The following is a 14991-nucleotide window of genomic DNA, read 5'->3' as shown; positions in this document are numbered from 1 at the left end:
CCTCCAAGCCGGGACTTACAAGTGGCCCATGGCCAAAGATTCCAGTTAAAAACCCTGCAGTAAAGGGTTTGGCTGTGTCAGTGTTTGCAAGTGGCAGAGCAGGTGGATCTGCAGTGTCCAGCTTGTGTGAGGTAACACAGAGCCCAGAGCAGTGAATGCCTGGCACCCCTCGTGATAGAGTGGTGCAGTCACCCTCGACAACCGGTCTCATACTGTTGTGACACCCTGGCTGCGATACGGAGGATACCGTTGTGAAGGAACAAATTAAGAAAGATTCTCCATTTTGTGTTTTTGACTCCATTTTGTTGTTGCTTAAAGATAAATTCTGTTATTTAATTAGGTAAAAGGTTATAGATGCTATGAAGTAACTTTATCTTGTTGTTCACAAGTCTGTTATTCAACTAGGCTATGGTTCATAATGGTATAAAGACCTTGCGTGTTCTCTTGAACCAGATACTGAGGCACCTGGTGGTATGCTTTTTCTATGCCAAGAAGATACGACCATGTCTATAGTTTCTGGTTTTTCTATATCCTCATAGATTAAGTTTTTTCTGTATTCTTATAGGTTAAGAACTGCAAGCGTGTTCTTATGCTGATTGGTTGAAGTATAATTTCTATGATTATAAAAAGCGATACACAAACAGGGGGCCAGAGATCTGCTCGATCCCCCATAAAGAGACACACGTCTCCATCTGGTCATTTTCAGTTGCCGGCAACGCCCTGTAGATTAACTTGGAAATCACTGAGTCAACCGTGTACCTGGTTGCATCCGTCTACCAGCCTCATACCTACTGATAACCAGTTACTGGCCTATCCTAATGTCCTGTCCTTTTTGGGATCAGCTGCTACGGTTCCTGGAGTCGCACCTAGTATTCTCCGGGGTTCAAGTCTAACCACACCATCAGGGTCTCCAGTGAAGAATCAGGTGTTAGCTTAGTTACTGCCGTTCAGGCTCTCCCTGGATCCCACATGCGTAGCAGTTTGCTACGGTCATAGAACCTATTGGCGCTCATACTTCTCCCATCTCAAACTTGTACCATGAGATTACCCATCAGAGAGATCAGCAAGGCTCGGCCCCATCTTATCTACAGACTGTTAAGGTACCGTCACACTAAGCGACGCTGCAGCGATACCGACAGCGATCCGGATCGCTGCAGCGATACCGACAACGATCCGGATCGCTGCAGCGTTGCTGTTTGGTCGCTGGAGAGCTGTCACACAGACCGCTTTCCAGCGACCAACGATGCCGGTAACCAGGGTAAACATCGGGTAACTAAGCGCAGGGCCGCGCTTAGTAACCCGATGTTTACCCTGGTTACCATCCTAAAAGTAAAAAAAACAAACACTACATACTTACCTACAGCCGTCTGTCCTCCAGCGCTGTGCTCTGCACTCCTCCTGTACTGTCTGTGTGAGCACAGCGGCCGGAAAGCAGAGCAGTGACGTCACCGCTCTGCTTTCCGGCTGACCGACGCTCACAACCAGTTCAGGAGGAGTGCAGAGCACAGCGCTGGAGGACAGACGGCTGTAGGTAAGTATGTACTGTTTGTTTTTTTTACTTTTAGGATGGTAACCAGGGTAAACATCGGGTTACTAAGCGCGGCCCTGCGCTTAGTTACCCGATGTTTACCCTGGTTACCAGTGAAGACATCGCTGAATCGGTGTCACACACGCCGATTCAGCGATGTCTGCGGGGAGTCCAGCGACCAAATAAAGTTCTGGACTTTCTTCCTCGACCAGCGATATCACAGCAGGGGCCTGATCGCTGCTGCCTGTCACACTGGACGATATCGCTAGCGAGGACACTGCAACGTCACGGATCGCTAGCGATATCGTCTAGTGTGACGGTACCTTTAATGTCCTGACATCAGTCGCTGCATCCGCTCCAGTTCATACAGCGGCAACTCGTGTGGTGATGATGAGGTGGGAGCTGTGGATGCCGCCATGTTAGAGACAGAACTCCTGCTCCCATCCATCTGCACAGACTACTGTCCTGGGTGGCGGAATGAAACATGAGTCAATTCGAACAAAGTCTCCTCACAGTGAAAGAACAAGTGATGTAATTTCCAGGACGGCAGGTTAACAGTAATGGCGCTCTGCCATTTATAAAATGAAACACATACGATATTTTGATCTCTATTTATCAGAGCAGGTCACGAAATACAAATTCTTAGGCCTCAGTCACACGCCCAGCCTGTATTTTTCATCACGAACACCACACGTACCCATTAACATCTACGCGTTGGTCACACATCCATGTTTTCCCGGCAGCACGGCTGAGTAGAGCCAATACAAGTCTATGGGTCTGTAAAAATCACGTACAGCACACGGATGTGTCAGTGCACGGTCTGTGATTAACATGGCAAAGTATAGGAGCAGCCAGGTCATGTATATCTAGCCATCTGATGGTAAAACGGACGCACCGGCCCATCCCGTGTGAACCAGGCCTTACACACACAGCTGCAGCTACTGAGGAAAGTTACGACTATAACAATAAACGCGGACGTAAACCATTTCTGATTTCCCCCACAGCTGTAACCGGATGTTTCCAGCTCATTTTCTCCGCACTCGGGATTCTCTCTTTTGCCGCACTCGGATTCCTCCCGTTTTCCAGGAGTAAAATGAGCGGCGTCATCGGAAACTATAACCTGCGCCGAAATAACAAGAAGCCCTGCTCCTCTGGGGTCAGAAAGTGATGGCTGGGGTGGGATGGAAGGGGTTAAGCGCCAGGACTCGTCAGACTACAGCTCCCAGCAGGCTGTGCGGCCGGGCACCAAGGCCTGGAGTGCGGCTCTCCGCCCGCCTGCGCCCGTTCTGGGCCGCACACCCGGCGCCTCATGCGGCTTCTCCTCACGTTTTCCCGCCAGGTTAGCGGCTCCATGACGCCACTTCCGGTGCGGGGGCTGCTGGGAAGCCGAGCCGCCCGCCCTCTCCCCACAGCCATCCGCAGTCGCTAGGAGGAGGCCGCGGGCAGCCAGTGTCACTAGTGGCGGTGAGTACCGGGAGGCCGGTAGTCGGGGCTGAGGCTGCGGGTTAGGGGAGCCGGGTTCTTCTCGTCACAATGGCGGGGGAGAGACCCGCAGCGTGTGAGGGGGAGATTTTAATGCGCGTTTTGATGACGTAATAACGACTTGCGCCGACACAGTGGAGAATGGAGCGTCGGCCCGGACTGAGGGGCTGCTGACCGAGGACACCGTGTCACTGACCTCCGCGGCGTGTGGTGGGGTGGGACAGCGCTGTGTGCGGGGTCACCCGCGGGTAGTCAGAGCCAATTTTGGGGGATCAGCAGGAGGGCGGTAAAGTTAGGCCTTCCGGTTGTTAGGTGAAAGCTGTGATTGGTTAGGAGCGCAGCGTGATGCTCGGCGAGTAGCCAATAGGAAATTAGAGGGCGGTGTGTGACGTCACGTGGAAAGGCTCAGCTGGAAAAGCGCAGACTGGAAAATATACACTGCAGTTACCATAGCAACTGGTGACCTCACTGCTTTCAGTTTCCAAGTGAGCTGCAGTCTGGTTACTATGGGCATCTCCTGATGGGAGGACACTGTCCCCTCACACAATCACTAGTTCAGTTCTTCGGCTGCAGATTGTCTCTTGCTGGTCTGTCATGTTTTAATTAAAGCTTCTTAGTTTTTGATACTTTCTGGTATTTGATGTTGACAACTTTATTGATAATCATGTTCGGATTACATGGGTTATTGGTGCGTGTCCACATTTCTCTGCATCTAATACAAGTCTATGGGGAACATCTGCACATAACAGGCAGCGTACGGGCGGGAGACACTGACACGGTGCGGAGTCAGACTCGCCCCCAGGGATTCAGGGATTCTATACATCCATCCAGAATACGAAGGGTCAAAGCTCATAATGGAAACGTATCAGTCCCCCGCCCTCCCTGTGCTTTCCCTGGTATGTGAATACGGCAGAATCAGACGGCTTATATATGTATGTGTGTGTGTATATATATATATATATATATATATATATATATATATATATATATATATATATATATATATATAGCTATTGAACCCGTTCTACACCTGGGTGGCGAGCATTTATATTGGTATATAGTCCCCATCCTGCCATGCGCTGCTCCCATCCTGCGCCACCGTTCTGTAATTTGCTGTTCCCATCCATATGCTCCATAAAGGTTGATGACCCCCATAAGATGCTCCATAGTGTATGCCCCCCCCCCCCGTACACTGCTCCGTAAAGGTTTATGGCCCCCATAAGATGCTCCATAGTATATGCCCCATACACTGCTCCGTAAAGGTTTATGGCCCCCATAAGATGCTCCATAGTATATGCCCCCGTACACTGCTCCGTAAAGGTTTATGGCCCCCATAAGATGCTCCATAGTATATGCCCCCGTACACTGCTCCGTAAAGGTTTATGGCCCCCATAAGATGCTCCATAGTATATGCCCCCGTACACTGCTCCGTAAAGGTTTATGGCCCCCATAAGATGCTCCATAGTATTATATGCCCCCGTACACTGCTCCATAAAGGTTTATGGCCCCCATTAGATGCTCCATAGTATATGCCCCGTACACTGCTCTATAAAGGTTTATGGCCCACATAAGATGCTCCATGGTATTATATGCCCCCGTACACTGCTCCATAAAGGTTTATGGCCCCCATTAGATGCTCCATAGTATTATATGCCCGTATGCTGCTGCGATATATATAAAAAAATACCATACTCACCTATCGTCGCTGGGCGCCGAATGCTGGGGGGCCTGAGCAGGCGGGGACACCGGCGCGCTGTGGGGGTCAGGTGCCAGAGTCGCCGCTAGCTCAGGCCCCCGACACTTGCTATATTCACCTGGCCCTGATCCAGCGCTGCGTCCGCTCCGTGTTCCGGGTCCTCTGGCTGTGACTGTTCAGTCAGAGGGCGGCGTGCATTAAGCGCGTCATCGCGCCCTCTGAACTGTGAACGTCACAGGCAGAGGAGCGGGACACGGAGCGGACGCAGCGCTGGAACCGGACAGGTGAATATCGCTTATACTCACCCTCCTGGCGGTCCCTGCTTCTCCGTTGGAGATCACGGTGTGCGTTCAGTGTTTACGCATACCGCGATCTTCTGGGAGCGTCACTGTGGGGTCCAGACTGCGCCGGCGCTTGCGCAGTCTATAAAGGCTTCGGACAGCGTTATATAGATTCAAGATTCAAAGAAGCTTTATTGGCAGGACCAAATACACATCAGTTTTGCCAAAGCAAGTGTATAAAGGCAATAGGAATAGGGACTGTGGGGATGTTGGGTAGGAGCTGTAGGGAAGGTGGATGGGGACAGATCCATTGTGGGGGCTATAGTCCATGGCATAGGGGAGGTGGATGGGGGCAGATCCATTGTGGGGGCTATAGTCCATGGCATAGGGGAGGTGGATGGGGGCAGATCCATTGTGGGGGCTATAGTCCATGGCATAGGGAAGGTGGATGGGGACAGATCCATTGTGGGGGCTATAGTCCATGGCATAGGGGAGGTGGATGGGGGCAGATCCAGGGTGGGGGCTATAGTCCATGGCATAGGGGAGGTGGATGGGGGCAGATCCATTGTGGGGGCTATAGTCCATGGCATAGGGAAGGTGGATGGGGGCAGATCCAGGATGGGGGCTATAGTCCATGGCATAGGGGAGGTGGATGGGGGCAGATCCAGGGTGGGGGCTATAGTCCATGGCATAGGGGAGGTGGATGGGGGCAGATCCAGGGTGGGGGCTATAGTCCATGGCATAGGGGAGGTGGATGGGGGCAGATCCAGGGTGGGGGCTATAGTCCATGGCATAGGGGAGGTGGATGGGGGCAGATCCATTGTGGGGGCTATAGTCCATGGCATAGGGAAGGTGGATGGGGGCAGATCCAGGGTGGGGGCTATAGTCCATGGCATAGGGGAGGTGGATGGGGGCAGATCCATTGTGGGGGCTATAGTCCATGGCATAGGGAAGGTGGATGGGGGCAGATCCAGGGTGGGGGCTATAGTCCATGGCATAGGGGAGGTGGATGGGGGCAGATCCAGGGTGGGGGCTATAGTCCATGGCATAGGGGAGGTGGATGGGGGCAGATCCAGGGTGGGGGCTATAGTCCATGGCATAGGGAAGGTGGATGGGGGCAGATCCATTGTGGGGGCTATAGTCCATGGCATAGGGAAGGTGGATGGGGGCAGATCCAGGGTGGGGGCTATAGTCCATGGCATAGGGGAGGTGGATGGGGGCAGATCCAGGGTGGGGGCTATAGTCCATGGCATAGGGGAGGTGGATGGGGGCAGATCCAGGGTGGGGGCTATAGTCCATGGCATAGGGGAGGTGGATGGGGGCAGATCCAGGGTGGGGGCTATAGTCCATGGCATAGGGGAGGTGGATGGGGGCAGATCCATTGTGGGGGCTATAGTCCATGGCATAGGGAAGGTGGATGGGGGCAGATCCAGGGTGGGGGCTATAGTCCATGGCATAGGGGAGGTGGATGGGGGCAGATCCATTGTGGGGGCTATAGTCCATGGCATAGGGAAGGTGGATGGGGGCAGATCCAGGGTGGGGGCTATAGTCCATGGCATAGGGGAGGTGGATGGGGGCAGATCCATTGTGGGGGCTAAATATGTGTGTGTGTGTATATATATGTATATACACTGTATATTACACACATGTATAGACACTGCTCAAAAAAATAAAGGGAACCCTAAAATCCCACATCCTAGATATCACTGAATGGATTATTCCAGTGAAAGCCTATGAGAGATAGGAGGATGACAGGACGAGGATCTCACAGACTGACACTGAAAGCTTGTGATCATTGGGGTCACAAGATGGCGGTGCAGGACTGGAGCAGCGGCAGGAACAAATGAAGACGGTGGCTGGTAAGTATAAGGCCGGCGTCACACACAGCGTAAAACAATACGGTCCGTATATTACGGCCGTAATACGCTGAAAAGTCTCGAAAATAGTGGTCTGTAGCTCCTCCGTAGGCAGGGTGTGTCAGCGTTTTTTGCGCATGGCATCCTCCGTATGTAATCCGTACGGCATCCGTACTGCGTGGTTTCCTCGCAGGCTTGCAAAACCAACATACCGCTATAGAAGTGATCCATGTGTCCCAAAAAGAAAAAATTACATACACAGTTAGGGCCAGAAATATTTGGACAGTGACACAAGTTTTGTTATTTTAGCTGTTTACAAAAACATGTTCAGAAATACAATTATATATATAATATGGGCTGAAAGTGCACACTCCCAGCTGCAATATGATAGTTTCCACATCCAAATCGGAGAAAGGGTTTAGGAATCATAGCTCTGTAATGCATTGCGTCCTCTTTTTCAAGGGACCAAAAGTAATTGGACAATGGACTCTAAGGGCTGCAATTAACTCTGAAGGCATCTCCCTCGTTAACCTGTAATCAATGAAGTAGTTAAAAGGTCAGGGGTGGATTCCAGGTGTGTGGTTTTGCATTTGGAAGCTGTTGCTGTGAGCAGACAACATGCGGTCAAAGGAACTCTCAATTGAGGTGAAGCAGAACATCCTGAGGCTGAAAAAAAAGAAAAAATCCATCAGAGAGATAGCAGACATGCTTGGAGTAGCAAAATCAACAGTTGGGTACATTCTGAGAAAAAAGGAATTGACTGGTGAGCTTGGGAGCTCAAAAAGGCCTGGGCGTCCACGGATGACAACAGTGGTGGATGATCGCCGCATACTTAATTTGGTGAAGAAGAACCCGTTCACAACATCAACTGAAGTCCAGAACACTCTCAGTGAAGTAGGTGTATCTGTCTCTAAGTCAACAGTAAAGAGAAGACTCCATGACAGTAAATACAAAGGGTTCACATCTAGATGCAAACCATTCATCAATACCAAAAATAGACAGGCCAGAGTTAAATTTGCAGAAAAACACCTCAAGAAGCCAGCTCAGTTCTGGAAAAGTATTCTATGGACAGATGAGACAAAGATCAACCTGTACCAGAATGATGGGAAGAAAAAAGTTTGGAGAAGAAAGGGAATGGCACATGATCCAAGGCACACCACATCCTCTGTAAAACATGGTGGAGGCAACGTGATGGCATGGGCATGCATGGCTTTCAATGGCACTGGGTCACTTGTGTTTATTGATGACATAAGAGCAGACAAGAGTAGCCGGATGAATTCTGAAGTGTACCGGGATATACTTTCAGCCCAGATTCAGCCAAATGCTGCAAAGTTGATTGGACGGCGCTTCATAGTACAGATGGACAATGACCCCAAGCATACAGCCAAAGCTACCCAGGAGTTCATGAGTGCCAAAAAGTGGAACATTCTGCAATGGCCAAGTCAATCTCCAGATCTAAACCCAATTGAGCATGCATTTCACTTGCTCAAATCCAGACTTAAGACGGAAAGACCCACAAACGAGCAAGACCTGAAGGCTGCGGCTGTAAAGGCCTGGCAAAGCATTAAGAAGGAGGAAACCCAGCGTTTGGTGATGTCCATGGGTTCCAGACTTAAGGCAGTGATTGCCTCCAAAGGATTTGCAACAAAATATTGAAAATAAAAATATTTTGTTTGGGTTATGTTTATTTGTCCAATTACTTTTGACCTCCTAAAATGTGGAGTGTTTGTAAAGAAATGTGTACAATTCCTACATTTTCTATCAGATATTTTTGTTCAACCCTTCAAATTAAACGTTACAATCTGCACTTGAATTCTGTTGTAGAGGTTTCATTTCAAATCCAATGTGGTGGCATGCAGAGCCCAACTCGCGAAAATTGTGTCACTGTCCAAATATTTCTGGCCCTAACTGTACATCGTTGGACGTTACAGATCTGCGGAGGGTAAGGATATTGTTGGTTTATTATGTTTTTGTTCTTACAGAACGAGGGTCTTCAGTGATTGGATTGGGCGTAGAATAAAATACTCCAACAACCATTGTTTTTATTTCATTAAAATAATTTTAAATAATGTGTTTGTGTTTTATTTAACCCTTTACTAGTATTGGATTAATAATGGATAGGTGTCATAATTGACGCCTCTCCATTATTAATTTGGCTTAATGTCACCTTACAATAGCAAGGTGGCATTAACCCTTCATTACCCCATATCCCACCGCTCCACGGGAATGGGAAGAGAGTGGCCAAGTGCCAGAGTAGGCGCATCTTCCAGATGTGCCTTTTCTGGGGTGGCTGGGGGCAGGTGTTTTTAGCCAGGGGGGGGCCAATAACCATGGTCCCTCTCCAGGCTATTAATATCTGCCCTCAGTCACTGGCTTTACTACTCTGGCGGAGAAAATTGTGCGGGAGCCCACGCCAATTTTTTCCGCCATTTAACCCTTTAATTTAGTAGATAGAACGGCCAAATTTTGCATATACACACTACTAACAGTAGTGTGGAATCTGCAAAAAAATGGAGAGAAGACATGGTTTACTGTATGTAAACCATGTCTCAAATCATGTCGGGTTTAGGAAGGAGAAAGAAAAAGCCGGTAATTGAATTACCGGCTTTCAAGCTGTATAGCGCTGGAAAAAATATTAATATATATACATATATGTGTCTACTGATATATATAATATATATATATATATAATCTCTATATCAGGGGTGGATTAAGGGTATCCAGGGCCCCGGGCTGTTCACACACTGTGGGCCCCCCCGGTCACGTGACGGGGGTCACGTGACGGGGGTCACGTGACGGGGGTCATGATATACCCGAACCAGATTATTCCAGAAAAAGGGCCGGGCCCTACTCTACTGTAACCTAGGAAATATTTGTTAAAATCTGCAATACAATTTAGGTATATCTTGACCAATAATATCACATACAAGGAACAAATACCACCGCACCATGACCAGACCACAAATTACAACCACAGTGATCGAATAATAGCACATACAAGGGACAAATACCATCGCACCATTTCCAGACCACATATTACCATACCTCCCAACTTTTGAAGTTGGGAAAGAGGGACAAAGTTTGCGTTGCGCGCCGCAGCAAATTTTAGGCCACACCTCTGACCACACCCATTCACTAGTCACACCCATATCCATGTCTCAACCACACCCATTTAGCACTGCTGATCACACTGTTCATAAAGAATAATTATAAAACAAAAATATGGCCACACAGTGCTCGATACTGTATAATGGCCACACAGTGCTCCATACTGTATAATGACCCCACGTGATGCTCAATACTGTATAATGGCCACACATGATGTTCAATACTGTATAATGGCCACACATGATGCTCCATACTGTATAATGGCCACACATGATTCTCCATACTGTATAATGGCCCCACATGATGCTCCATACTGTATAATGGCCCCACATGATGCTCAATACTGTATAATGACCCCAAGTGATGCTCCATACTGTATAATGGCCACACATGATGCTCCATACTGTATAATGGCCACACATGATGCTCCATACTGTATAATGGCCCCACATGATGCTCAATACTGTATAATGACCCCAAGTGATGCTCCATACTGTATAATGGCCCCACATGATGCTCAATACTGTATAATGACCCCACATGATGCTCAATACTGTATAATGACCCCACATGATGCTCAATACTGTATAATGGCCCCACATGATGCTCAATACTGTATAATGACCCCACATGATGCTCAATACTGTATAATGGCCACACATGATGCTCCATACTGTATAGTGACCGCACATGATGCTCCATACTGTATAATGACCGCACATGATGCTCAATACTGTATAATGGCCACACATGATGCTCCATACTGTATAATGGCCACACATGATGCTCCATACTGTATAATGACCGCACATGATGCTCTATACTGTATAATGACCACACATGATGCTCCATATTGTATAATGACCGCACATGATGCTCCATAATGGCCACACATGATGCTCCATACTGTATAATGACCGCATATGATGCTCCATACTGTATAATAGCCGCACATGATGCTCCATACTGTATAATGACTGCACATGATGCTCCATACTGTATGACAGCACATGATGCTCCATACTGTATGACTGCACATGATGCTCCATACTGTATAATGACAGCACATGATGCTCCATACTGTATAATGACCGCACATGATGCTCCATACTGTATAATGACCGCACATGATGCTCCATACTGTATAATGACCGCACATGATGCTCCATACTTGTCACGATATGGTATGAAATATCATAAGTAGTTCTCTTGCTAGCCTGAGTGGGCTAAGCCCCCCTTCTTGGAGCACAGTTTGAGCTGCAAATTCCTGGCTTTCCTTCTCTGAGAGTATGGGGGAAGAGAGGTTTTATTGCCGAACGGAATTTACGACTAGCATTTCCTGTGTAAGCTCTTGTTCAGCTATAAGGGAAGTAGAAACTTCAAGAATCCATGAAAGATTCTTTGTTTAGTTTTTGTTAGATATTAGGCAAACGATTTAAGCTAGGAACATGAAAATATATATTCGTATTCCCACTCGGTGTAGGTACCCATCCCTTTAAACTCGGGCTTCTAACTCCATCTGGTAAAGAAGTAGGGATTTCTCTGTAAATATGTATCCCAGATAGGACATATTTGATCTCATTAGAATGCTCACGTTAACCCGAGATGAATTATGGGTTTGGTATGACTCTGTCATGTTTTGTAGTGAAGTTATAGAAATTAGAGAGAATAGTTTAAAGTTTAGGCAGAATGTAGAGAGAGGAGGGTCTGGATAAGCCAGCCCTTCTGTGATGTCACAGCCTCCAGGTATTAAGTTGTAGCAGGCTGCCCAGGGCACGGTCTTCTGCTGATTTCTCCTTCTGGACTGTTTTGTCCTATTGTCCTGGAAGAGCTGAGTACCTCCCATGGACTGGGATGTATGGAAACTGCACTAGCCTGGATGCCTGCAATGCTTTTAATATGTGAGTGTTATCTTTTCTCATTTATTCCCTTTATGTTATAATTACCCTTGTACATATTTGCAATTGTCTCATTTATAACCTCTTTATAAACTATTTTTGATAAAGCATTGCCTAATTATTTCTAATGGAATATACTATTATATATTAGTTCGTTCTCCTGTTGTAAACCGTACCCTAAGTCTCTGAAGGGAAATACGCTACTGTTGTTGTGTTGGGTTAGCTTCGGACCCGTTTAATCGAAGCTGGTGGCAGTGATACCGATAGTGTGCAGACTTTTGGGTGATGCTGAAGCGGCTGCGGGGTTAATAATTATTGTTCCTGCCTGAGTGGGAGTAGTTATCGCGCCGCTGCAGCGTGCCCAATAGCCAGTACACAGCAGGCAGCCTTTCTGGCGACTAATTACCCAGGGTGCAGTACCTAATCTGACCTGAGAGTAAGGGGGGCGCCAGAGAGCTGCTAGTGTTAAGTGGTACTGTAAGTGGGATATACATAAATCCCTGCAGTTCGTGGTATACAGAAAAGCAGTGGGATACCTAGAATAAGCCCCTGCTGTAAACTAAGAGGTCAATAGCTTTGTGTGTGTTGTTTCATCACATTGTAGCAGTGGAGGGATAACTAAGATAAGCCCCCCTGCACATGTGATAGCCGTCTGTTGGCCTCAAGTCACCTCAATCTGGGACGTAGGGGTGACGGTCACGGTGGGAATCGTGACAATACTGTATAATGACCGCACATGATGCTCCATACTGTATAATGACCGCACATGATGCTCCATACTGTATAATGACCGCACATGATGCTCCATAGTGTATAATGACCGCACATGATGCTCCATAGTGTATAATGACCGCACATGATGCTCAATAATACTGTATAATGACCGCACATGATGCTCCATACTGTATAATGGCCACACATGATGCTCTATACAGTATATTGGCCGCACATGATAATGGCCACACATAGCTACTCCTACACACGCGGCTGCGCTCCGTAAACTTTGCATACACGGCTCCGCTCCGTACACCTCGTACACACGCGCCTGTGCTCCGTACACCTCTTACACACGACTCCGCTCCGTACACCTCGTACACATGCGGCTGTGCTCCGTACACCTTGTACACATGGCTCCGTACACCTCGTACACACGCGGCTGCGCTCCGTACACCTCGTACACACGCGGCTGCGCTCCGTACACCTCGTACACACGCGGCTGCGCTCCGTACACCTCGTATACACGCGGCTGCGCTCCGTACACCTCGTACACACGCGGCTGTGCTCCGTACACCTCGTACACACGACTCCACTCCGTACACCTTTCACATGCTGCTCCGCTCCGTACACCTCGTACACACGCGGCTGTGCTCCGTACACCTCGTACACACGCGGCTGTGCTCCGTACACCTCGTACACACGCGGCTGTGCTCCGTACACCTCATACACACGACTCCACTCCGTACACCTTTCACATGCTGCTCCGCTCTGTACACCTCATACACACGCGGCAGTGCTCCGTACACCTCGTACACACGGCTCCGCTCCGTACACCTCGTACACACACGGCTCCGCTCCGTACACCTCGTACACACGCGCCTGTGCTCCGTACACCTCTTACACACGACTCCGCTCCGTACACCTCGTACACATGCGGCTGTGCTCCGTACACCTTGTACACATGGCTCCGTACACCTCGTACACACGCGGCTGCGCTCCGTACACCTCGTACACACGCGGCTGCGCTCCGTACACCTCGTACACGCGGCTGCGCTCCGTACACCTCGTACACACGCGGCTGCGCTCCGTACACCTCGTACACACGCGGCTGTGCTCCGTACACCTCGTACACACGACTCCACTCCGTACACCTTTCACATGCTGCTCCGCTCCGTACACCTCGTACACACGCGGCTGTGCTCCGTACACCTCGTACACACGCGGCTGTGCTCCGTACACCTCGTACACACGCGGCTGCGCTCCGTACACCTCGTACACACGACTCCACTCCGTACACCTTTCACATGCTGCTCCGCTCTGTACACCTCATACACACGCGGCAGTGCTCCGTACACCTCGTACACACGGCTCCGCTCCGTACACCTCGTACACACACGGCTCCGCTCCGTACACCTCGTACACACGCGGCAGTGCTCCGTACACCTCGTACACACGCGGCAGTGCTCCGTACACCTTGTACACATGCGGCTGTTTTCCGTACACCTTGTACACATGGCTCCGTACACCTCTTACACACGACTCCGCTCCGTACACCTCGTACACACGCGGCTGCGCTCCGTACACCTCGTACACACGCGGCCGCGCTCCGTACACCTCGTACACACGCGGCCGCGCTCCGTACACCTCGTACACACGCGGCCGCGCTCCGTACACCTCGTACACACGCGGCCGCGCTCCGTACACCTCGTACACACGCGGCCGCGCTCCGTACACCTCGTACACACGCGGCCGCGCTCCGTACACCTCGTACACACGCGGCCGCGCTCCGTACACCTCGTACACACGCGGCCGCGCTCCGTACACCTCGTACACACGCGGCCGCGCTCCGTACACCTCGTACACACGCGGCCGCGCTCCGTACACCTCGTACACACGCGGCCGCGCTCCGTACACCTCGTACACACGCGGCCGCGCTCCGTACACCTCGTACACACGCGGCCGCGCTCCGTACACCTCGTACACACGCGGCCGCGCTCCGTACACCTCGTACACACGCGGCCGCGCTCCGTACACCTCGTACACACGCGGCCGCGCTCCGTACACCTCGTACACACGCGGCCGCGCTCCGTACACCTCGTACACACGCGGCCGCGCTCCGTACACCTCGTACACACGCGGCCGCGCTCCGTACACCTCGTACACACGCGGCCGCGCTCCGTACACCTCGTACACACGCGGCCGCGCTCCGTACACCTCGTACACACGCGGCCGCGCTCCGTACACCTCGTACACACGCGGCCGCGCTCCGTACACCTCGTACACACGCGGCCGCGCTCCGTACACCTCGTACACACGCGGCCGCGCTCCGTACACCTCGTACACACGCGGCCGCGCTCCGTACACCTCGTACACACGCGGCCGCGCTCCGTACACCTCGTACACACGCGGCCGCGCTCCGTACACC

General features: G+C 50.3%; 1 protein-coding gene across 3 annotated transcripts in view; it reads left to right on the top strand.

Moving 5' to 3' along the window:
- Window positions 1-2745: 2745 nt before the first annotated feature.
- ZNF131 (zinc finger protein 131) overlaps window positions 2746-14991 on the top strand; it is a 47449-nt gene continuing 35203 nt past the window's right edge. The window contains exon 1 of one of the 3 annotated variants that reach the window (XM_069748791.1): window positions 2746-2992. The gene's annotated coding sequence lies outside the window, so the exon portion shown is untranslated. The remainder of the gene's footprint in view (window positions 2993-14991) is intronic. The other 2 variants (XM_069748807.1, XM_069748801.1) reach the window with 2 other exon arrangements.

The sequence above is a fragment of the Ranitomeya imitator genome, chromosome 1, assembly GCF_032444005.1.
Source record: "Ranitomeya imitator isolate aRanImi1 chromosome 1, aRanImi1.pri, whole genome shotgun sequence".
NCBI lineage: Eukaryota > Metazoa > Chordata > Amphibia > Anura > Dendrobatidae > Ranitomeya > Ranitomeya imitator.
The sequence above is the reverse complement of the archived record's forward strand: the minus strand, read 5'-3'. Positions and strand labels throughout refer to the sequence as shown.